This window comes from Cetorhinus maximus, chromosome 12, assembly GCF_964194155.1.
Source record: "Cetorhinus maximus chromosome 12, sCetMax3.hap1.1, whole genome shotgun sequence".
Lineage (NCBI taxonomy): Eukaryota > Metazoa > Chordata > Chondrichthyes > Lamniformes > Cetorhinidae > Cetorhinus > Cetorhinus maximus.
In genome coordinates this window covers 58198519-58223012 of record NC_135890.1, presented here as the reverse complement: position 1 = coordinate 58223012, position 24494 = coordinate 58198519, and the positions used below count along the sequence as shown (strand labels likewise).

Genomic DNA, 24494 nt, shown 5'->3' with positions numbered 1-24494 from the left:
AATTAGGGATGGGCAACAAATGCTAACCTTGCCAGTGACACCCACATCAACACCCACATCCCATGAAAAAATAGAATCCTTTGACAGGCTCAGGTTGCCTGATTTTACTCTCATTGCAATCAAATTGAATTGAATTTGTTGTTAAAAATCCTCCCCCGTCCAGGAGTTGCACACAAAATCTAAACTGACACTTCAGTGTAATACTGAGGGAGTGCTGCATTGTTGGGAGTTCCAGGCAATCTTGTACATTACCTGTTCAAATGGATATAAAACATTCCATGGTACTAGCTGAAAAAGAACATTGAGTTTTCTAGGTGCTCTGATCAACATTCTTTCTCCAGCTAATATCACCAAAAACAGACTAACTATTCCAATGCTCACCTGGCTGACCTCCCACCTCCCATCCAACATAAAGTTGAATCCATTCAAAACTCTTCTGCACGTGTACTTATTTGCATCAAGTCCTTTTGTCCCATCACCCCATGCTCGCTGATGTACATTGGCATCCACTCCATCAGAGTAAAATTTAAAATTCTCATCCTTGCATTTAAGTTCTTTCATGGCCTCATTCCTCTCTATCTCTGCAACCTCCTCCAGGTCTGAGAACTCAGGGATCTCTGGGTTCCTCCAACTTGAGCCTCTTGTTTATCTCTAACTTCCTTCACCTCACCATTGGCGGCCCTGTCTTCAGCTGCCTAGGACCTAAGCTCTGGAATTCTCTCGACCTCTTATCTACTTCCTCCTCCTTTGGTCACCTAATACCTACTAATGTTGTTCAGTGTCAAAGTTTGTCTGAATATGTGCATGTAAAGCACTTTAGGCCTTTTAACTACTTCAAATGCAATATATTAATGCAAGCTGTTGTAACTAGACATTTGCTAGGACATAATGAATCACTATGTAAATGCAAGATCCTTTTTCTTTCCATAATAAATAATTGTGGTGCCAAAAGCAAAGTAATGACATTAGCAAAAGTACATGAAGTTCAGGGAAGGAACCAGTGGGCCCTTACCAGTCAGGTTTGTTTACTGCAATAGTTTAGGATGCCGGTATTGTCCCCACACTGTTACAAACAGAAGTGACAGCAACAATAAGATGAAAACCTGCTGTGAAGTTTTTTGCACTGTAAATCATGTCTAACTTTCATGGTCAGCTGCACTCTTGTATACAGCACCTGGTGCTTTAGAATTCTTTTGGCCCATTTTCCAATGAACGGATTTGGGATTTAAATGTTGGCTGGCTCAAAACTGTTTCACACAAGGCTTTTTTTTAAGAAACACTGAGACAGAAGAATATTAGAGGGATATGGTGGTGCAATGGTAATGCTAATGCTCTGGGGGCATGGGTTCAAATCCCACTATGGCAGCTGGTGGAATTAATAAATGGAATATAAAACTAGTCTCAACTATCATCAATGAATGACGTTCATTCAAAACGCGAACGTTCATGCTTAAAAGGGGTGATGCACTGTTATACTTTTGGTCATGTTATTAGTAGACATTGGGCAGTTTTGGTCAACTCCACAACTTACAGGAGTGTAAAAACTCATCTGGTTCACTAATGCCCTTTAGGGAAGGAAATCCATCGTCCTTACCTGGTCTGGCCTACATGTGACTCCAGACCCACAGCAATGTGGTTGACTCTCAACTGCCCTCCGAAATGGCCTAGCAAACCACTCAGTTCAAGGGCAATTAGGGATGGGCAACAAATGTTTGCCTTGCCTGTGACACTCACATCAATAGTCACAGCCCATGAAAAAATAGAATTGTAGAATGGTTACAGCAGAAAAAATATATTAACTTTATAATGAGCTAGACATTGGTTCCCCAAAGTTTAAATAATAAGTAATTTCTTAGTTTATTTTGGTAATCCTTAAGCACCATGCACTTTCTGCTTTGGAAAGTATTTGGCTCCAGACCTGTGGTAGAGATTGTTAACAGTCCTTCCCTTCTGGCTGTGAACATAGGGAGATAAAATTAGAGATAGCAACATTGCTGGGAGTCAGACTTTTAAACAGAAAGTTATGAATGGTTTCGCCATGAAATGGAAGTCAGGATTCAGAAGTGATTGTTTTGCTCATCTCAAACAAAATGATTCACTGATGTGGGGAAATGAGGCGTATTCATTATTTTTGTACCATTATGTAAAAACAAAACCAAGTAAGTTCAAGCCTTTGAATGTTCGCTGGCTGTGTAATGAAATAGCTTAACGTTTGTACCTGGTCTTTCTCACCAACTATTTGCATCCTTCAGAAAGATTGAAGGATTCCATTTGAGGACATGTTTTAAAACCACAATTCCTAGTTCATGTTTAAAAGGGGTGGTGCACTGTTGTACTCCTGATCATGTTATAAGTAGATATTCGTCAGTTTGGTCAACTGCACAACTTACAGGAGTGTAAATACCCACCTGCTTCACCGATGTCCTTTAGGGAAGGAAATCTGCCGTCCTTACCTGTTCTGGCCTACATGTGACTCTAGACCCACAGCAATGTGGTTGACTCTTAACTGCCCTCTGAAAGGGTCTAGCAAGCCACTGAACCCAAGAAATTGTCTAAAGGAAACGTGGAATTAATAGCACTGAACCAGCGCCGGAATTAACAAAGAATGAAGTTAAAGTTACCCTGTCAAATATCCTCTTAAAATGCCACAGCTCAGAACAGAAGCTGCAGTCATTAAAGGACTTCATATCAGGAGGTCTAAGCTTCAAATCTGTGTCAGGCGCCTTACTAAACCAGCTTTGTTTTTGTATCCTATTAAAATTTAACACAGGTTAACTAACCCTATAATAAATTGCAATTGAATTCACTGGGCCTTTCAATGCACAAAAGGATGCAGTTAATTATCCAAGATAAAGATAACCTCTGATCGCCATGTGTTAGAGATATCGGCCTGGATTTTCATCCTTGAGGCAGGTAGTGGGAGGTGGGAAAATTCCCAGCTTGGCCCGCTTGCCTCCAGAGAAAGTGCCAGCAACAGTGGGGTCTCATTGCTGGGAGCCGGGTGCAAGCTGGATTCGGGCCAACCAACCCGGGAAAGGGGTCGGAGGCAGCCACAGGGACTGTGTGGGTGTCAAGGGACACTCTTTTGTCCCAGTTATAATAAAAATGATAAGGCCCTCTAGCCCTCACCCCTCACACTCCCTCACCCCTCACACATTTGCCATGTCCCATCCATGCCATCTCATGACCCTCGTGCCAGCTATGGCACACCACCCACCCCATGGTCTCCCTCACCACCCTACCGCAAGCTCTGGCACTCCACCCCACCTCCATCGCCTCCCAAGCTATGGCACTCCACCCACCCCACCATGGTCTCCCATGCCACCCTGCAGCAAGCTATGGCACTCCACCCAGCCCCCCATGGTCTCCCATGCCACCCTACAGCAAGCTATGGCACTCCACCCACCCCTATTGTCTCGCATGCCACCCTATGCCAATCTATGGCACCTCATCCATCCCCATGGCCCCTCATAACTCTATGCCAGTTATGGCATCCACCCATCCACCTGATGGCCTTTCATGCCCCCATGCCAAGCTATGACACTTCCATTCTCATTGACCAACTATACACTGTGTAGAATCGATTAATCCTATAGTGACAGTAGAATGTATAAAAAAAGCTTTAAAAAGTCATTCGTTCATTACTTTCCACTATGTTAATAAAAGTAATTTCACTACAGGACAATAAAAGTGTCAATTATCCAGACAGTTTAAGGTATCAATAGCAGAAACTGCAAGCACTTGAAACCTCTTAACCTTGTATAAATAAACATTGTGAAATTGACAGCAGAGATCAGAGAGCCTGAGCTGTCAATCAAGCAACATTTTCTCTGGGGCTCAGGCATCTCAACAAGAGTAATAGATTAATGGGCTCTCAGCCAAGCCTATGTATGCCTGGCTATGCCTTAGGTTGGCATAGGGGGTATGAGGGGCCATGGCAAGGTGGGTGGAGTGCCATAGCTTGGCATAGAGTACATGAGGGGCCATGGGTGGGTGGGCATAGATTGGCATGTGAGCATGAGGGGCCATTGGGGTGGATGGAATGTCTTGCCTTGGCATGGGGGAGCATGAGGAGAATGTTTTGAACTCACCTTTTAAAAGGTCCCCTCATGCAGACTATGGGTCATTACTCCTCTGAGGGGCCTTGAACCATGACTCTTCAAAAACTCCATGAAAATTGTGGAGGAGTAGGACATACCTATTCCACAATGGAATCGGCCAGCTCAGGATGCCAGCTACAGGCTTTTGACGCACTCAAAAATCAGACAGTCCAGTAATGAGGTTGGGAATCCCGGAATTTTAAAGGGCTCCTGAGTCACCCCGACTCGGTGTAAATCCAGCCTATTGTAAGCACTGTGGGAAGATTCCCTTGGGACAGATGTCGACTTTGTGTGATATTGTTAAACGTGTGATAGTCTATTGGAATGCCATTTTACCATCTCCCCTGTGTTTATCTCCACTGGGATGATAAATTGCTATGCCCCGTTTTATACAATCGGACATTTAAAATTACTCCCCGGCCCATTTGTTTAAATCCCCCGTTACATTTGAAGAGAAGAAAGAAGCTGCATTTATATAGCACCGCACATCCCAAAACTCTTCGCTGTACTATATGGAATTTAATAATGGAATATTAAAAACATCAATATTTTAATGTAAGGAAATGTAGCAGTCAACCTGTGCACAGCAAGATCCCACAAACTGCAATGTAGATAATTCGTAACAGTGACATCGATTGAAGGATTAATGTCACCCAGGTTGCCTCCTCCAGCTCTTTGCATCATGTTGTTTAATTAGCATCTACCTAAACAGACAGATAGGGTCTCAGATTAACGTAAAGATGTATATCTGACACTAATAAGATGCAGGAACCATGCCACCTTCCCAGTGAAGGGAGCTTCCATTAAGCGATACCCATGTCTTGTGTCTAGTACACATTGAACACCTCACACTTGTACACTATCCTCCTGTGTAAAAAGATTTTCTTTCCCTCTTTAAGGGAATAATAAGTAACAATAAGTAATACAAGATTGCCCAAATAAATGGCCTGACAAGTGATCTACACTCAATGTTTCTCTGGAATCAGCTACTGCAAGGTTCCCAAGTGTGGCATGGTTGATAGACTTGGTCACATGCCTTACTTTCCAGTGGCGAAGCAATAGGGTTGAAGGCTTGACAAAGTAAGGGAACTTGCAAAGTGGTTTAAGAATGTATATCAGGGAATGCCAAATTGATGTGGCATCAAGCCAACCTTCTGACTGTTCATCTTCTCATTTTATACTCTGACACATCTTGAAAACTCACAGAGAATAACACTGGTTTCAAATTGAAGACTGAGTTCATTACAGAACAATAGAATGTTCCAGCAAAAATACAGGTCATTTGGCCTGTCAAATCTGTGTTCTCCTGCCCATGTATGGGAATCCTACTCTCCTCACCCCTCATAACTTCTACTATCCCTTGGAGTATAATCTTATTCTCCACTTCATTCCCATACCCTCCTAATATTCTACCCAATCTAATCCCACTCTCCTGCTCACTCCCAATACCCTATAATACCTCTACCTGGACTAAACCTACCATTTTACTCACTCTCCATACATTTTAATATTCCACCTACTCTAATACCACTCCCTTGCCTGCTTACTCTACCATCTAATATTCTTCTTTCTAAAACAGTTAATTTCCTTTGAAAAGTGTCTATAGGCAACAACAATTTGTCACAAAGATTTCAGGATCTTGATCGCCTTCTGTTTGAAAAAACATTTCTATTCGCCATTTTAATTCTTTTCATGATAATCTTAAATCTGTTGCTTCTTGTTACTGTCTCACTCACCAATGGAAACAGTCTAACCACTTGCCCTATCATTACTCTTCATAATCTTGAAGATCCTCCATTTGGCCTCCCCTTCACTTTCCCAGTGCCAGATCAAAAAATCCCCTAATTTTCTAAGTCTCTCTATAACAACCCTCATCCCTGGTAAAACTTTCATCCCTGGTAACACCCACCTTTGCAGTACTTTCTATTCCTCCTATAATGGGCTGTTCAAAATTGTAGGCAATGCAAGCTAAGATTTAATGTGTAATTTAGATAAATCCTTGTTTGTGCATTCTATATCCCTAGGTAAAAAATCAAACAGCGAGAACAAACATTTGTCAGCTTTGATGAGGCTAATGACCCAGTAATTTGTGAAGGATTGGAACTCATGGTGTTTCTCTGCAAATTACTGATCTTAATGGTTTAATAATGGTGTGCAGTTCTAGTGCGTCACTCTAATGGCGTGACTGCCCAGCAAGCTCTGGCCCAAGGTTTCTGTTTGTATTTTCTTGGGTCTTATCTGCTGCTCATGCTGTACTTTAACCATTCTCGTCGGTTTCAGTGACATAAATAGTTTCAGCAACTTATCATCATCGTGTATAAGTGCTGCATAAGAAGGAATTCTGTGCATGACCTTGAAGAATTCAGGAGGCTGACACAAGCCTGCTTTCAGTTTCGTTCTTTTATTGACATAGCATGGGAAAAAACCTTGGAGACAGTTTTCAATTGGCAACTAAGACTATAAATGGGCATTGTTGAGTGATTTTTTATTGTCACTTCCATGGTTTCAATGTGGGGAAGGAAGTGTTAAAAATTCAGTTGTCATAACTCGCATCACCTATTCTGATTCAGACCTCAGGTTCCCAGACACAAAAAACAAACCCCTTCTTTATTGGCACGTCACCATTTGTTGTGACATATCTTCAGCTACAGTTTAAGGTGTGGCTCGGTGGTACCACTCATCTATCTGAGTCAGAACGTTGGCAGTTCAACTCCAGAGAACTGAGCATAGAATTTCCGCAGTCTCTTGAATGTGATGCTAAACAAAAGCATGTCTGTCCTCTCAAGTAGATGTTAAAGATCCCATGGCATTATTTCAAAGGAGGATCAGAGGAGTTCTCCCTGGTGTCTGATCAATATTTAGCCCTCAACCATCATCGTTATAACCGATTATCTTGTCAATTATTTCACTACTGTTTGTGGGAGATTGCTGTGCATAATTTGGCTCTTGTGTTTCCTACATTAGAACAGTGACTGCATTTTAAAAACACTCCATTTGCTATAAAGTGGGTTTTCTTGATATTGTGAAAGGTGCTATATAAATGCAAGTCTTTTTTACTGATGCCAAAGTTCAAGGTGACGAGGGGACATGTTCATATTTACCGTAAAACACTGCACCAGATTCTACAGCTGATAGCTGTCTCAAATTCTGCATGTGTCTGTATTTGACTTCATTTCAAGGGCTAGATAAAAATGCTTTCAATTTTGATGTTAGGTTGAAAAAAATGGATGCAGGATATCTGAGATCTTATGCAAATTCAAATATTCCAAAAAGACTGAGGACACCTTATCCATTCAGTACAAAGCAACACTCGCTGCCAATCAAGTAACCAAAATGGAAAGAAAAACTTGCATGTGTATAGCACCTGTCACAACCTCAGAACATCTGAAAGTGCTTTGGCAGCCATTAAGTACTTCTGAAGCGCAGTCACTGTTGCTATGTAGAAAATGCAGCAGCTAAAGTTGCAAATAACAAAATCCCACAAACAGCTATGTGATAAGTTACTAGTTAATCTGTTTTAGTGATTTTGATTGAGGAATAAATATTGGCCAGGACAACAGGGATAACTCCCCTGCTCTTCTCAAAACAGTGCCATGGGATTTTTTACATCTACCCGAGAGGGCAGACAGGGCTTCAGTTTAACATTTCATCTGAAAGATGGCATCACCGACAGTGCAGCACTCCTTCAGTACTACACTGCTGTGTCAATTGTGAAGTAGAGACCAGGTCAACATTTAAGAGTCGGCTAGATTGATGGCTGAAGAAAAGGGGGATAGGGGAGCAGGGAGGTTATGTGGGATTAGGATAAACACCAACATGGAGTGGTTGGGCTGAATGGCCTGTTTCTGTGTTGTAACCACTATGTAATTCTCTCAGCAGGATTCTGGTTGTACAGGGCTGATTCAAGGGGAATCAAAGTGTTATGTTACTACTATGCTACTGCATGAGAACACTTTGTTCAGAAGGAGCCAGTGTTAACTCCTGGTGAATACTGCATTAGTCAGCACCATGTAGGATAGTCGTTGAAGACTACAGTTGATCTCAGAAAACCTGGGCTATGGAAATGAAAGAGATGAGTGACATAGTAATAGCTGTGAATCACGGAACAAACATTCCCCCTTACCCATCCCACCGATACTGCGTTAGTTGGATGTGAATAGTGGTCTCTTCATGACCAGACATGTTGCATCTGTGGAGCACAGGGAGCTTTTTCACACCATATTGTGTCTGGGGTGTAAAAGAGGGATGTCCTTTGAATTAAATATACTAGCTCAGCAGAGGAGCAATTCCACAAGTGCCTCCCCATAACTCATTTAAAGGTATTTTCATCAAAGGCACGGTGGCACTGCCACTTCAATGTTGCCTGCAATGAAATTCTGATTCTTCTATACAGTCAGCACAGCTTTACAAAGCTTCACACTGAGGTAGGTAGTCAGTTGTAACTCCATCCTCTCCTGGTGCTTCAGTTTTAAACACCTCTTTGTATTTTTCTGAGCTGATGCTTGCCCTTCTCAATATCAGATAAGGCGAATTTACTGTACTTTCTTGAGGAACTATCTGTGAACTTCAACCCAGTGATATATTTTGAAAAATTTTGAAGGCAAAGAGGAATTGTTCATCAACAAAGCGACATCAGAGGTGATCACCAACCCAACCCAAGCATGAACTTCTGAATCTCACCTGGAAATTGATAAAGATCCTGAGAATTGCTCACATACTCTCTTGTCTAGTAAGAAATGGTATTGCTAGTTTTGACAGCAACCAGGTTGAGTGAAACAATTCATATTAAGAGCTGTCAACATGTCATTAAAGGTGACACTAGCTGTCTGACCTCCTCATGTATGTCAGCTCTGTCCCTTTAAATGACCTACAAACAAGGTTGACTTTAATCTAAAACAAAAACAGAATTACCTGGAAAAACTGAGCAGGTCTGGCAGCATCGGCGGAGAAGAAATCAGTTAACGTTTCGAGCCTTCATGGCCCTTCGGCAGTACCGAAGGGCCATGAAGGCTCGAAACGTTAACTGATTTCTTCTCCGCCGATGCTGCCAGCCCTGCTGAGTTTTTCCAGGTAATTCTGTTTTTGTTTTGGATTTCCAGCATCCACAGTAGCTTTTAGCTTTTTGTTTTTATTTTTTTGACTTTAATCTACTCTTGCAACTGAAGCTCTGACGTGATGAGGAACTTCAGTTATGTGCAAAGATTAGAGAGATTGAAATTGTTCTCAGAGCTGAAAAGGTTAAGGGGGAATTTAATTGAGGTATTCAAAATCATGAGGGGATTTGATAGAGTAAATAATACAAAACTGTTTCCACTGGTGGGAGGGTTGGTAACCAGAGGAGACAGATTTATAATAATTGGCAAAAGAGCCAGAGGGGAATTGAGGATATTTTTACACAGCTTTATACCGCTGCCTTCACTGTAAATAAGAATCAGAATCATGGAATTTCATTGCAGGCAACATTGAAGTGGCAGTACCACAGTGTCTTTGGTGAAAAGACCTTTAAATGACCTACCAAGAGAAACTTTTGTTCCTCTGATGGACTAGTAGAATGTGCTGTCTGAAAGGGCAGTGGGAGCAAATTCAAATAGTAACTTTCAAAAGGAAATTGGACATAAACTTGAAAAGGAGAGTTTTACAGGATTATGTGGAAACAGTGAGAGTGTGGAATTAATTGGAAAGCTGATTCAAATAGCCAATACACACACACAATGGGCCAAATGGCCTCCCACTATGCTGTAACATTCTATGTGTGACAGTGGCAAAGAAAATAGTAAATTTATCATTTGATGGTACCATCAAATAAGGGCCTGTTGTCTTTACCTGGGCTGTGAGAATAGTTTTACTCATGTTGTTAATAACCAACAGGTGATTTATTTTCACTGTTGGAGCAGAGTTTGCACTGAAACTAAAAGCACATCCTGTTCCAGTCCCTGTCATTGACTGAAAGACTGAAATACTTCAGAACCAGTCCAGAGAAGCTCTGTATCACTTCAGTCTTGTGCTTTATCTCGTTGCAGGTTTAACAGAGCGTTATTATGCAATTGTACTTCAACTTCAGTGCTTCAGTGTAACAAAAACAACTTGCAGCTTTAGTATAGCAGCTTTAGTGTAGTAAAGTATTCCAAGGTGCTTAAAAAGAACAATATTGGTAAAAACATGTTTCACATGCAGCCACAGAAGGAGTTATCAGGCTAGGTGACCAAAAGCTTGGTCAAAGAGGTAGGTTTGAAGGAGCACCTTAAAGGAGGAGAGAGGGGCCCAAGTAGTGGAAAGCATAGTCGAGCGATTAAAATTGGGATTGTACAGGAAGCCAGAATTAAAGGAGTACAGAGATTGCAAAGGCTTGTAGGGCTAGAGGAGGTCTCAGAGATAGGGAGGGGACAGGCCATGAAGGGAGCCATGTAGGTCAGCAAGCACAGAGGTGATGAGGAACAAAACTTAGAATGAGCTAAGTCGTGGGCAGCAGAGTTTTGAATGAGCACTAGTTTATGTAGGGTGGAAGATAGGAAGCTGCCCATGAACGTGCTGGAATACTTCAGTCTAGAGGTTAAAAAAAAGACATGTGAGACTTTCAACAGCAGATGAGCAGGGGTGGGGTGGGGTGGAATGGGCTGGAGGGGGTGGGAGTCAAGCAATGTTAAGGAGGTGGGAGTAGCAGTCTTGGTGATGGAGCAGAACTGTGGACAAAAGCTCATCCTCAGGGTCAAACACAACACCAAGGTTGCAAATGGTCTTGCTCCACTTCAAAAGATTGTCAGGGATGGAAACAATGTATGCGAAATGGAGCTTCGGTCTTTGCAATATTTAGTTAGAGGAAATTTCTGCTCATCCAATACTGGATGTTGGACAAGCAGTTTGACAAATCAGAGAGGGGTCCAGGGAGCTGGTGGTAAGATGGAACTGAGAATCGTCATGTAGAACCTGAGGTGCTTTCAGTGGATATTGCTGAGGGGTAGCATGCATTGAACAATAAGGGGTGTCAGGATAGATCCTTACGGAATGGTGCAGGAATGGGAAGAGAAGCCATTATAGGTTTTATTTTTGGATACGATTCAACAAAGAAGAATTGAACTAAGCAAGGCCAGTTCCACCCAGTCGAGAGGCGTTGGAAGAGGATCAAGTTGTCAAAAGTGTTGAAGCTGTAGACAGGTCAAGAAGGCTGAGGAGGGATAGGTTACCATGGTCACAGTCACAAAGACCATCATTTGTGGCTTTGATAAGGGCTGTTTCAGTATGTGTGTTTGGCTGTGATACAATGCTATCTATAGATCCTGACTACACTGTGACCTGTTCAGTACATGTGCTTCTTTCCAACTCTTCTTCCTGGGCCAAACTACTACAGAAAAGACAAAAGGACTGCAGCGGTTCTAGAAGGCAGCTCACTACCAGCTTCTGAAGGGCAATTAGGGATGGGCAACAAATGCTGGCCTAGCCAGTGACACCCGCATTCCATGAAAGAAATTTTAAAAAGGGTTGTTATACGACGCCATTTGAAACAACCAAAGGTGGCTTCAGATTTGACTAAACTGGATGTTATAAACTGGGTGCTAAAACAATGAATTGACTCAGCTTCTCATTTTATTTTGCCGATAGTATATGAAATCCCCTTGAGGAGGAGATACAAAGCTTCAAGCGGAATTAATCTTGGTAGTAGCACAAAACAGGCAATAGCAAATTGACAGGCTGATTACACCCCGACTGATTTACACCCCGACTGATTTACACCCCGACTGATTTACACCCATCTGATTTACACCCACCCAATTTACACCCGCCCGATTTACACCCCGACTGATTTACACCCATCTGATTTACACCCACCCAATTTACACCCGCCCGATTTACACCCCGACTGATTTACACACCGACTGATTTACACCCATCTGATTTACACCTGCCTGACTTACACACCAACTGATTTACACCCCGACTGATTTACACCCATCTGATTTACACCCACCCAATTTACACCCCGACTGATTTACACCCCGACTGATTTACACCCATCTGATTTACACCCACCCAATTTACACCCGCCCGATTTACACCTGCCCGATTTACACCCCGACTGATTTACACCCCGACTGATTTACACCCCGACTGATTTACACCCACCCAATTTACACCCGCCCGATTTACACCCCGACTGATTTACACACCGACTGATTTACACCCATCTGATTTACACCCGCCCGATTTACACCCGCCCGATTTACACCCCGACTGATTTACACACCGACTGATTTACACCCATCTGATTTACACCCGCCCAATTTACACCCGCCCGATTTACACCCGCCCGATTTACACCCGCCCGATTTACACCCCGACTGATTTACACACTGACTGATTTACACCCATCTGATTTACACCCGCCCAATTTACACCCGCCCGATTTACACACCGACTGATTTACACGCCGACTGATTTACACCTGCCTGACTTACACCCCGACTGATTTACACCTGCCTGACTTACACCCTGACTGATTTACACCCCGATTGATTTACACCTGTCTGATTTACACCCGCCCAATTTACACCCGACTGATTTACACCCCGAATGCTTTACACCCCAACTGATTTACACCCCGACTGATTTACACCTGCCTGACTTACACCCCGACTGATTTACACCCCAACTGATTTACACCTGCCTGACTTACAAACCGACTGATTTACACGCCGACTGATTTACACCTGCCTGACTTACACCCTGACTGATTTACACCCCAACTGATTTACACCTGCCTGACTTACACCCCGACTGGCTTACACCCCGACTGATTTACACCCCGACTGATTTACACCCATCTGATTTACACCTGCCTGATTTACACCCGTGCGATTTACACCCACCCAATTTACACCCACCCGATTTACACCAGCCTGATTTACACCCGTCCGATTTACACCCACCCGATTTACACCTCGCGTGATTTATACCTGCCCGATTTACACCCGCCTGATTTATACATGCCTGATTTGTGCCTGCTCAATTTACACCCGCACGATTTACACCTGCTTGATTTACACCCGTCCGATTTACACCCGCCCGATTTACACACGTTTGTTTTACGCCCGCCCTATTTAGACCTGACTGATTTACACCTGTTTGATTTAGACCCGCCTGCTTTACACCCGTTTGATTTACACCCATTTGATTTACACTCGCCCGATTTACACCCGTTTGATTTACGCCTGCCCTACTTGAACCTGACTGATTTACACCCGTTTGATTTATGCCCGCCCTATTTAGACCCGCCTGCTTTACATCCGCCCAACTTACAACCTGTCAATTTTTTGTCCATTGGCTTCGATGGGGTGTGTAACACGGGCTCCAATTTCCTGTCACCCAGGATCAATTTTTAGCCCTTTGACTTTACACCACTCCAGTTTAACCTGCTTGGCTACCCGTCTGACATTAGCTGAGCGTCCTAAACTTTTAATAATTTGCCTGACACCTCGTGTTGCCAAATCTGGTTGGACAGATTCCTGGAGGTTTCATCAAGTGCCCTCTCACCTTCAATTGACCTGGCCACACACTCCCAGCATTGGTCAGCTGACTTTTCCCACACTAATCAGAAAGTGAATCGACTCTTAATTTTCCAGTTGGATGATTCTTGACTGTAACATTCTTTTATCCTCTCTCCAATATTTTAATAATTAATAAACAAAACGGTTCAAGGAAAATGAAAGTAAAAGTGTCCTGGAGATTGACCTTTAATTCTTGGACTCCAGGACAATCCTGGAGGGTTGTCAAATACAACTGCTCGCAATTGCAGAGCTCCACATGCTCGGCAGGAGTGCAATGCGCAGCCTTCTGTATAGCTTCAACCTACTGGCTCCACAACATTTCACACCGGTCGGTATAGCTGAGACGACATTTGCCTGGGGCCTGGTGGAGGAGTTGCAGCATTTGAGGAGTGATTCAGCAATGAGTCAAACGAAAGAAGGGCAGGCAGTAGCTTGCTTTTCGAGAGCCCTACCCAACTTCAAACACAAAACATATTTACTGATAATTCTCCTTCGGGGGCCGCTTACAGGTAACAGTGACTTAACTGGCACAACTTCCCTTCTAATTAAAACGCCAGTAGCCTGGGGCATGTGAGCCACACGTAAACCAGACTAATGGAATTAAGTTACTGTTCAGATAGCTAGTCCTGTTAATACTGTGTTACAGTGAATAAAGATCCCTTTATTTCTCCAATGGTGGCAGTAAGCACGGTTATGATGACCCGTGTCCAGCAGAGTCATTTTGCACGAAAATAACACAAGAAACTTTTTTCTAAAAGTGGGATTAATTACATTACGTAGAAACCCAACACGTTTTGTGCACAGTTTTTAAATACTTGTTCTCCGCCAACACTTCTTAGTGACACAAATTAAACTAAAGTGTTAGGTGTGGCTGAGCAGTAGCACACTCACCTCTTAGAATGCCGTATGGAAGGAATGCTGCACTGTCAGAGGTGAGTGAGGTTTGCCAGATGGGACAATAAACTAGAGTCCCCGCCTGTTCCCTAAAGTGGACGTAAAAGATCCCATGACACTATTCTAAGAAGGGCAGGGGATTAATTCTCCCTGCTTTTATCTGGTCAGATTATCTGGTCATTATCCCATCTCTGTTTGTGGGATCTTGACCACAAATTGGCTGCTGTGTCTTCTACATTATGACAGTGACTATGGCCGGGATTTTCCGGCCCCTCTGTGGGTGGGTCCCGCCGCGGGCGACGCAGCGGCCCAGCCAATAGTCCATTGACTTGTGGCGGGACCGGAACATCCCAACGGTGGGCGGGGCTGGAAAATCCCGCCCTACATTTCAAAAGTGATTCATTAGCTGAATGCACTTTGGATGCTCTCAGGTTTTGAAAGGTGCCACATAAATGCAAGTTCTTTAATTTTATTTTCAAGCACAGGCTATATTGATGTCTATAAAGTGTTTATTTACATTGAGTAACAAATCAGATCTTTCAATATTGTAGGGAAAGATATTCATGCTATTGTTTGGTTACTCATAAGGGCTTAAAATGCACAGCAGAGGAGAGAGCAGTGAATGGTGGCCATATCATTTAGAAAGTTATTAGGTCTGCTTGCTGAAGTTGGCCTTTGTACATCAGTAAGAGCCCCTTGGCTGAAATGCACTACAGGTGAAAGTTCCATGGTATCCACAGATCTTCAAACAGGTCATAAAGTCCTGCTTACCTCCACAATTGACTTTCAGCTTGGTAGAGGGCAAAAGAAAGATGTCACTATGCAGTATAATAAGAGTCTGTGACAAATACACATGGTGAGGGCAAACAGTGAGAACTTCTTACGCAGTGAGTCCAGATAGTGAGAGCCTGTTACACAGTGAGTACAGACAATGAAAGTCTGTTACACAGTGAGTACAGACAATGAAAGTCTGTTACACAGTGAGTACAGACAATAAAAGTCTGTTACACAGTGAGTACAATGAGAGCCTGTTACACAGTGAGTACAGACAATGAGAGCCTGTTACACAGTGAGTACAGACAATGAGAGCCTGTTACACAGTGAGTACAGACAATGAGAGCCTGTTACACAGTGAGTACATACAATGAGAGCCTGTTACACAGTGAGTACAGACAATGAGAGCCTGTTACACAGTGAGTACAGACAATGAGAGCCTGTTACACAGTGAGTACAGACAATGAGAGCCTGTTACACATTGAGTACAGACAATGATAGTTTGTTACACAGTGAGTACAGACAATGAGAGCCTGTTACACAGTGAGTACAGACAATGAGAGCCTGTTACACAGTGAGTACAGACAATGAGAGTTTGTTACACAGTGAGTACAGACAATGAGAGCCTGTTACACAGTGAGTACAGACAATGAAAGTCTGTTACACAGTGAGTACAGACAATGAAAGTCTGTTACACAATGAGTACAATGAAAGTCTGTTACACAGTGAGTACAGACAATGAGAGCCTGTTACACAGTGAGTACAGACAATGAGAGCCTGTTACACAGTGAGTACAGACAATGAGAGCCTGTTACACAGTGAGTACAGACAATGAGAGCCTGTTACACAGTGAGTACAGACAATGAGAGCCTGTTACACAGTGAGTACAGACAATGAGAGCCTGTTACACAATGAGTACAGACAATGAGAGCCTGTTACACAGTGAGTACAGACAATGAGAGCCTGTTACACATTGAGTACAGACAATGAGAGTTTGTTACACAGTGAGTACAGACAATGAGAGCCTGTTACACAGTGAGTACATACAATGAGAGCCTGTTACACAGTGAGTACAGACAATGAGAGCCTGTTACACAGTGAGTACAGACAATGAGAGCCTGTTACACAGTGAGTACAGACAATGAGAGCCTGTTACACAGTGAGTACAGACAATGAGAGCCTGTTACACAGTGAGTACATACAATGAGAGCCTGTTACACAGTGAGTACAGACAATGAGAGCCTGTTACACAGTGAGTACAGACAATGAGAGCCTGTTACACATTGAGTACAGACAATGAGAGCCTGTTACATAGTGAGTACAGATAATGAGAGCCTGTTACACAGATACACTTCAATCAGTCTCTCTATTTTCTCATGATTTAGGTTAATTTGGAAAGACATCCATGATCCACGATGTCTCTGTATAACCATTTCTATATCACTATTTATCATCACGCTGCCTCCAGAACTTCCATTTGTCTCCAAATCACTGAGAGCAGTATATTCCCCATGTCTGTCAGTTGTGTTCTGCACCAGTACAGGTCCTAACTCCAGTCACATGTATCAGATTCTTGAGGCACTTAATAGGGAAGAGTGTCTGAGGTGGTTTCCTGCTGCCTTCCTCCTGGATTTTATCTCTTAGGTGAACTATAACCAAGGCTAAAGAGACACACCTACCCTTGACAATTGGGAGCTACCCACACCCATCAGATGCAAGTACCACCACTGGACATCACCCCATTGTTTGGAGCTGTGCTCTGGTCTCTATTCACCTGGGCTGTTTGAAGTGGGAACCCTAAATCAGAAGCACTGCCCCTAAGCTGCTGGTCACTCAGTTCAGAGGTGAGCACATGCTGGATTTAGTGACTGTAGTAGCCTCCACTCACTGGGGCAGTCTAGAGCGGGTCTCGAACCCTTCACTTCTGACTCAGAGACAGCGATGTTACCACTAAGCTAACGGCTCACTCCACCTGCAGCAAAAATCTATACATTGTAGACTTGGAGTTGCTTCTGGGAGAAAGGAGAGTTTGTTTTCTTGGGAAGGGGGGATTTATTGTGGCCATAATTATGATGGGTGAGGTAATGTGATTGATGGGCATGAGCCACTTGGTTTGCAAGATTTTAGGTGATAGTTGGGAGGAACAGAAGAGACAATGAATATTTAGGTAATGGAGGAGGTGAAAGGTCAGTGAGTATTCAATGAATATTTGGATGATGGAAGAGACAATCTATCTGTATGGGGGTGTAAGGGATGCACACTGTGACCTCCTGTGTATTAACTGGTCAATATGTAATTGCTATTTAATCTCGTCTGTTTCTTTGTGTTTGAAATTTCTCTCTTGTGTCACTACCTCTCTTTATCATTGATCTGTTTCCTTTCCTTTGATCTAGTTGTGTGATTCCCAGCAAATCTTTGCCCCATCTCTGTATTTTGTTAAATTTCTCTCCTTGTCTCTCTTTTCCCTCTGTTTCTCTGCAATCTCTTGTGACCATTAGCTTCACTCCTCTGTCTGTCACCCCCATATCTGAGCTTTCACACTGTCTGTCTCCTCATGGTTTTTTTATGTTGTTCTGTTTTTATGAAGATCCTGTTCCTCTCCGATTATTTACTGCAATCTGCTCTGTTTGTCTCTCCCCTGATCTGTTACCATCACCTCTCTGTCTCCTGCACATATCTCTGGGTGTCATCTGTGACATAGTGGATACCACCCTCACCTCTGAAGTTCAAGTTCCACTTCAGGCTGATGCTCCAGTATAGCACTGAGGGACTGCTGCACTGTCAGAACTGGATATAAAAGGTCCCATTGCACTATCTTGAAAAAGAGCAGATGGTGAGTTCTCTCCGGTGTCCTGGCCAATATTTATGCCTCAATCAACATCACAAGATCATCTGGTCATTATCACATTGCTCTTTGTGGGAGTTTCCTGCAGATTGGTTGCTGTGTTTCCTACATTACAACAGTGACCGCATTTCAAAAAGTACTTCATTGGCTGTGAAGCGCTTTGAGACACCTGGTGGTTGTGAAAGGTGCTATATAAATGCAAGTCTTTCTTTTCCTTTTTGTCTCTGTCTCTGATGCTTTTCTCTGTGTTTGATGCTGCACAGGTACATAGGAACAGGAGGAGGCCATTCTGCCCCATGAGCCTGTTCCATCATTCAACATCATGTCTGATCTGAATCTCAACTCCATTTACCCACTTTTGGAATATCCTTTGATACCCTTACATAAAAAAAACTATCCTTCCCAGGAAGTTCCAATTGTCACCCAGCATCCATAGCCTTGTGTGGGAAAAGATTCGAGATTTCCAAAACCCTTCGTGTGAGAAAATGTTTCTTGATTTCACTCCTATGTAGTCAAACTCCAATTTTAACTTTAAAGGTCATCAACTCTAAATGTTAATTCTGATTTTCTCTCTGTAAATGCTGCTTGACCTGCTGGGTGCTATTTTAAATTTCCAGCTGTATTTTGTTTTTGTTTGGAAATGCTGCAGGTGCGGGAAATCTGAAGCAAAGGTAGAGGGCGAGAAATTAGTCTTCTTCTTGCACCAGGATGCAGACAATTCCCTGGGACAGGGAAGAGCCACTGGCCACGTAGGGAGCGAGAAGGAACTCTTCCTCCCCCACCCTGGGAATCGGAATCTGTCCGCGTAGCGCCATTCTGCATATGAATTTCTCCCCCCAGAAGGGGCTAGAGACCCTCTGCAGTTCAGGAAGTGGCTGTAAAGACAGGGAAACCTGCCATGTTGCAAGCATAGTCCTGCTTCAGAACTGATAAGAGGGAATGGAGTGAGGGAGGAAAAAATACCCCATCCTACACATGAAAAGAGACAGAATGGGTTGTAAAGTGATTGTGGTCAGGGACCAGGAAATGGTTAACTATAGAAATAACAATAATCTAGCAAATACTCCATTATTTTTTTATCATGTGGCTAGCAGGGTTGCAGATAGTGAACCACACAGTCTTTGGTCTTTTCTCAATTAGCAATTCCTATGTAAAAAAAAAAGTCTTGCATTTATATTGCGCCTTTCATAATCTTGGGATATCCCAAAGCGCTTTACATCCAATGAGGTACTTTTTGAAGTGCAGTCACTGTTGGAAATGTGTCAGTCAATTTGCACACAGCAAGATCCCAGTAATTAAATAACCAGATTATCTGTTTTATTAATGTTGGTGAGGGAGAAATTTTGACCAGGATAGTGGAAAAAACTCTGCTCTTCTTCAAAATAGCTCCAAAGAATCTTTTATGTTAATCTGAGAGGACAGAGGGGGGTCTTGGTTTAACTTCTTATCCAAACGACAGCACCTCCCTAGGTGCTGCATTGGAATGTCTGCCTAGATTATGCATACAAGTCTCTGGCTGGGACTTGAACCCAAAAATCTTCAGATTGAGAGATGAGAGAGCTATCCACTGAGACAGAGCTGACATTTTGGGAAGATAAAAGGAGGCATCATGAGAAAAATGAGGGAAATAAATGACAGCTCCGAGACCCAAGGAGTGTGAATGGTTAAAACAGGTTAAGTGCAGTTCCAGTCGCCACAGTATAAAAAGGACATAGAGACACTGGAGAGGGTGCAGAGAAGATTTACAAGGATGATACCAGAATTGTGTGGGTATACATATCAGCAAAGGAGTGACAGGCTGGGTCTCTTTTCTCTTGCAAAAAGGCTGAGGGGTGACTGAATAGAGTTCTTTAAAATTCTGAAAGGTTTTGATAGAGTGGATACAGAGAGTGGTTCCTCTTGTGGGGAAGAGTATAACTAGGGGCCATCGATATAAGATAGTCACCGAGAAATCCAATAGGGAATTCAGAAGAAACTTCTTCACCCAGAGAGAGTTAAGAATGTGGAACTCACTACCACAGGGAGTGTTTGAAGTGAATAGTATAGATGTATTTAAAGGGAAGCTAAATATATGAAGGGAATGAGGGGTTACACTGATAGATTTAGTAGAAGACACGAGTGACATCCCCAAAGTTCAAGAGAGTCGGAGGGCAGAGGTGAGTATGGTGGCCATTACCAAGGAGAAGGTGCTAGGAAAACTGAAAGGTCTGAAGGTGGATAAATCACCTGGACCAGATGGATTATATCCCAGAGTTCTGAAGGAGATAGCTGAAGAGATAGTGGAGGCGTTAGTGGTGATCTTTCAGGAATCACTGGAGTCAGGGAAGGGTCCCAGAGGATTGGAAAATCACTAATGTAACCCCCCTTTTTAAGAAGGGAGTTTGGCAAAAGACGGGAAATTACAGGCCGATTAGCCTGACCTCGGTCGTTGGTAAGATTTTAGAGTCCATTATTAAGGATGAGATTTCAGAATACTTGGAAGTTCATGGTAAAATCGGGCAAAGTCAGCATGGTTTCATCAAGGGGAGGTCATTCCTGACAAATCTGTTAGAATTCTTTGAGGAGGTAACGAGTAGGTTAGACAAAGGAGAGCCAATGGATGTTATCTACTTGGACTTCCAGAAGGCCTTTGACAAGGTGCCGCACAGGAGGCTGCTCAGTAAGATAAGAACCCATGGTGTTAGATGCAAGGTACTAGCATGGATAGAAGATTGGCTGTCTGGCAGGAGGCAGAGAGTGGGGATAAGGGGGTCCTTCTCAGGATGGCGGCCGGTGACTAGTGGAGTTCCGCAGGGGTCAGTGTTGGGACCACAACTTTTCACTTTATACATTAATGATCTAGATGAAGGAACTGAGGGCATCCTGGCTAAGTTTGCAGATGATACAAAGATAGGTGGAGGGACAGGTAATATTGAGGAGGTGGGGAGGCTGCAGAAGGATTTGGACAGGTTAGGAGAATGGGCAAAGAAGTGGCAGATGGAATACAATGTGGGGAAGTGTGAGGTCATGCACTATGGTAGGAAGAATAGAGGCATAGACTATTTTCTAAATGGGGAGAGAATTCAGAAGTCTGGAGTGCAAAGGGACTTGGGAGTCCTGGTCCAGGATTCTCTTAAGGTTAACTTGCAGGTTGAGTCGGTAGTTAGGAAGGCAAATGCAATGTTGGCATTTATTTCGAGAGGACTAGAATATAAAAGCAGGGATGTGCTGCTGAGGCTTTATAAGGCTCTGGTCAGACCACATTTAGAATATTGTGAGCAATTTTGGGCCCGGTATCTCAGGAAGGATGTGCTGGCCCTGGAGAGGGTCCAGAGGAGGTTCACGAGAATGATCCCAGGAATGAAAGGCTTAACATATGAGGAACGTTTGAGGACTCTGGGTCTATACTCAATGGAGTTTAGAAGGATGAGGGGGGATCTGATTGAAACTTACAGAATACTGAAAGGCCTGGATAGAGTGGACGTGGGGAAGATGTTTCCATTAGTAGGAGAGACTAGGACCCGAGGGCACAGCCTCAGAGTAAAGGGAAGACCTTTTAGAACAGAGATGAAGAGAAACTTCTTTAGCCAGAGAGTGGTGAATCTATGGAATTCATTGCCACAGAAGGCTGTGGAGGCCAGGTCATTGAGTGTATTTAAGACCGAGATAGATAGGTTCTTGATTGGTAAGGGGATCAAAGGTTACGGGGAGAAGGCGGGAGAATGGGGTTGAGAAGCTTATCAGCCATGATTGAATGGCGGAGCAGACTCGATGGGCCGAATGGCCTAATTTCTGCTCCTATGTCTTATGGTCTTATGGTCTTATAAGAGATGGGAGGAGGCTGGAGTGGAACATAAACTCCAGCATGGATTAGTTGGGCCGAATGGCCTAATTCTGTGCGGTATATCCCATGTAATCCTGTTGTGTAAACTAAATTGGAGAGGGGGAAGCATGAAAACCTGGATATGCGGAGCGGGATCCAGTGGAGTTTTTCTTTCAACAGAATCCAGGGCCACTGGAACCCGCTCCACTTTACTTTCGAACTACCTGGCAGCCTAGGTACTGCATGTTATTGTGGAACAGGTACAGGTTCGACAAGTTCCCTTGTACACACCAGAGCCAGGAGCAGAGAGCACGTTCATTTAGAGTGAGGATGGAAATGTGCAGGCCATCTGTTGAAAAGAAAGGTAAGGAGACTTGGCGAAGGTAGGAGTACTTAGCGATTAGAAACTATTGATTTTTTTTGAAACAATCTAATATCTAGTTTACTCTGAATAGTTAACTTGACAGCGATTATCCCTCGCACTGCACAGTGTACAGGAATGTAAAAAAATGGACCGAATTGACAGCCCTCAGCAGAGTTCTGGCACTGAACATCAAAAACAGAGGACTTTTTGATACAGATGTTACTTTTTGATTGCATGTTTAGGTTGGAGTGATGATGTTTGTTTTATTGTGCTATTTACTATCGGGGCGTTATTTTCTAGCACTGAGAGGTGGGAGCAAAGCCTGTGCTGCAACAGTCAGCAAAGTGTTGTAAATTTATTCTGGCAATTTGCAAAAAAAAGGTCTCTCCGGACAAACCTGAGCGTGTGAGACTGTTAATGTGATCGAGTGCCGAGTGCGTCTAAATCCTTTCTCGACTTGCTTGTGTGGTTTTTACATCGGAGCTGAGTGTCTGTCGATCGCAGACTGACCGAGGTATTCCCTAATCTGATCCCTCACGTTGCCTTTTTCAAAAAAAGACAAAACTTGGATTCATGGAGCTCCTCTCACCAGCTCAAACACCCCAAAGCGCTTTGCAGTCCTTTTGAAGTGTGAGCGCTGTTGCAACGCAGGAAACACGGAAGCCAATTTCCACACAGTAAGATCCCGCAAACAGCAACGTGATAACGACCAGATAATCTGTTTTTTTGTCGTGTTGGTTGAGGGATGAATATAGACCTGGGCACTGGGGAGATCTCGCCTGCTCATCTTTGAAATAGTGCCCTTTCATGTCCACCTGACAGTGCAGCACCGCCTCAGTATGGCACTGGAGTGTCAACCTGGACTGTGTGCTCTTGTTTCTGCAGTGGAATTTGAACCCCCATTCTCCTGACTCAGAGCGGGAAGTGCTACCAACTGGGTCACAACTGATACCTCCTTAAGCTGCATATTTAGAAATAAGAGATAACATTTTTTTTAAAAAGTTTAAATTGAGACAGGGATCCTGCCATCCACACTGTGGGGCCAAATGGCCTACTCCTGCTCCTAATTCGCATGTTAAGTGTTCTGATGAGCTTTATTAGTGAGTGATGGTATATCTTTCTGTCATTTTTCATAGTATCAAAAATTGATAAAGCACAGACAATTGGCCATTGGCTCCTTGGTAACTTCCCTGCTCTGTCCCCATATCCCAGTAATTTTCTTCACTTCAAATATTTACTTAATTCTCTCTTAAAAGTTACTGTTGAATCTTCTTCCACCACCCTTTTAGGCAGTACATTCCAGGTCACAACAACTCGCTGCATTAAAAAATTGTTTCATCATACCACCTCTGGTTCTGTTGCCAATTACCTTAAATTTCTGTTCTCTGTTTACACTGACCGGTCTGTCACTGAAAACTGTTATTCTTATTTACTCTATCAAATCCATTTTTAATTTTGAACACCTCTTAACCTTCCTTGCTGCAAAGAGAACAACCCCACCTTCTCCAGTCTTTCCACATAACTCGAGTCCCTCATCGCTCGTGCCATTCTATTAAATCTCCCCTGGATCTTCTCCATGTCTTGACATTCTTCCTGAAGCCAAATGTCCAGAATTGAACACAATACTCCAGCTGAGCTTAACCAACGGTTTATAACAGTTTAGCACAACTTCCTTGCTTTTGTACTCTATGCCTCCATTATTAAAGCCAAAGATCCCGCATATGTTTTTAACAGCCTTCTCAACATCTCCTGCTGCCTTCAGTGATTAGTGAACATACATCCTCAGATCTCTCTCTCCCTGCACCCCTTTTAAAACTGCACCATTTATTTTATATTGTCTCAAAGTGTAACTCTGCATTAATTTCATGTGCCATGTATCTGCCCATTTCACCTGTTTATCTATGTCCCCTTGAAGTCTTTTACTATCCTCACATTGTTGCTACATTTCTGAGTTCTGTGTCAGCTGCAAACTATGAAATGATGCCCTGTACACCCAAGTTCAGATCATTAATATGCATCAAAAGGAGCAGAGATCTTAATATCAACACCTTGGAAACTCCATTGTACACCCACCTCCAGTCTGAAAAGCAACCATTCACCACTACTCTCTGGTCCCTGTCCCATGGTCAATTTTGTGTTCATGCTGTTACTGCCCCTTTAACCCTTTGGGCTTTAA

The 24494-nt window shown here is 43.2% G+C and overlaps 1 protein-coding gene across 3 annotated transcripts in view; it reads left to right on the top strand.

Annotated features, from left to right (window-relative positions):
- The window catches only part of tmcc3 (transmembrane and coiled-coil domain family 3), a 127187-nt gene that overhangs the window by 85070 nt on the left and 17623 nt on the right, over window positions 1-24494 (top strand). Inside the window, exon 1 of one of the 3 annotated variants that reach the window (XM_078553692.1) lies at window positions 22081-22318. The exons of the other annotated variants lie outside the window; for them this stretch is intronic. The gene's annotated coding sequence lies outside the window, so the exon portion shown is untranslated. Of the gene's footprint in view, window positions 1-22080; window positions 22319-24494 lie in introns of those variants that run through there. 3 annotated transcript variants of the gene reach the window in all.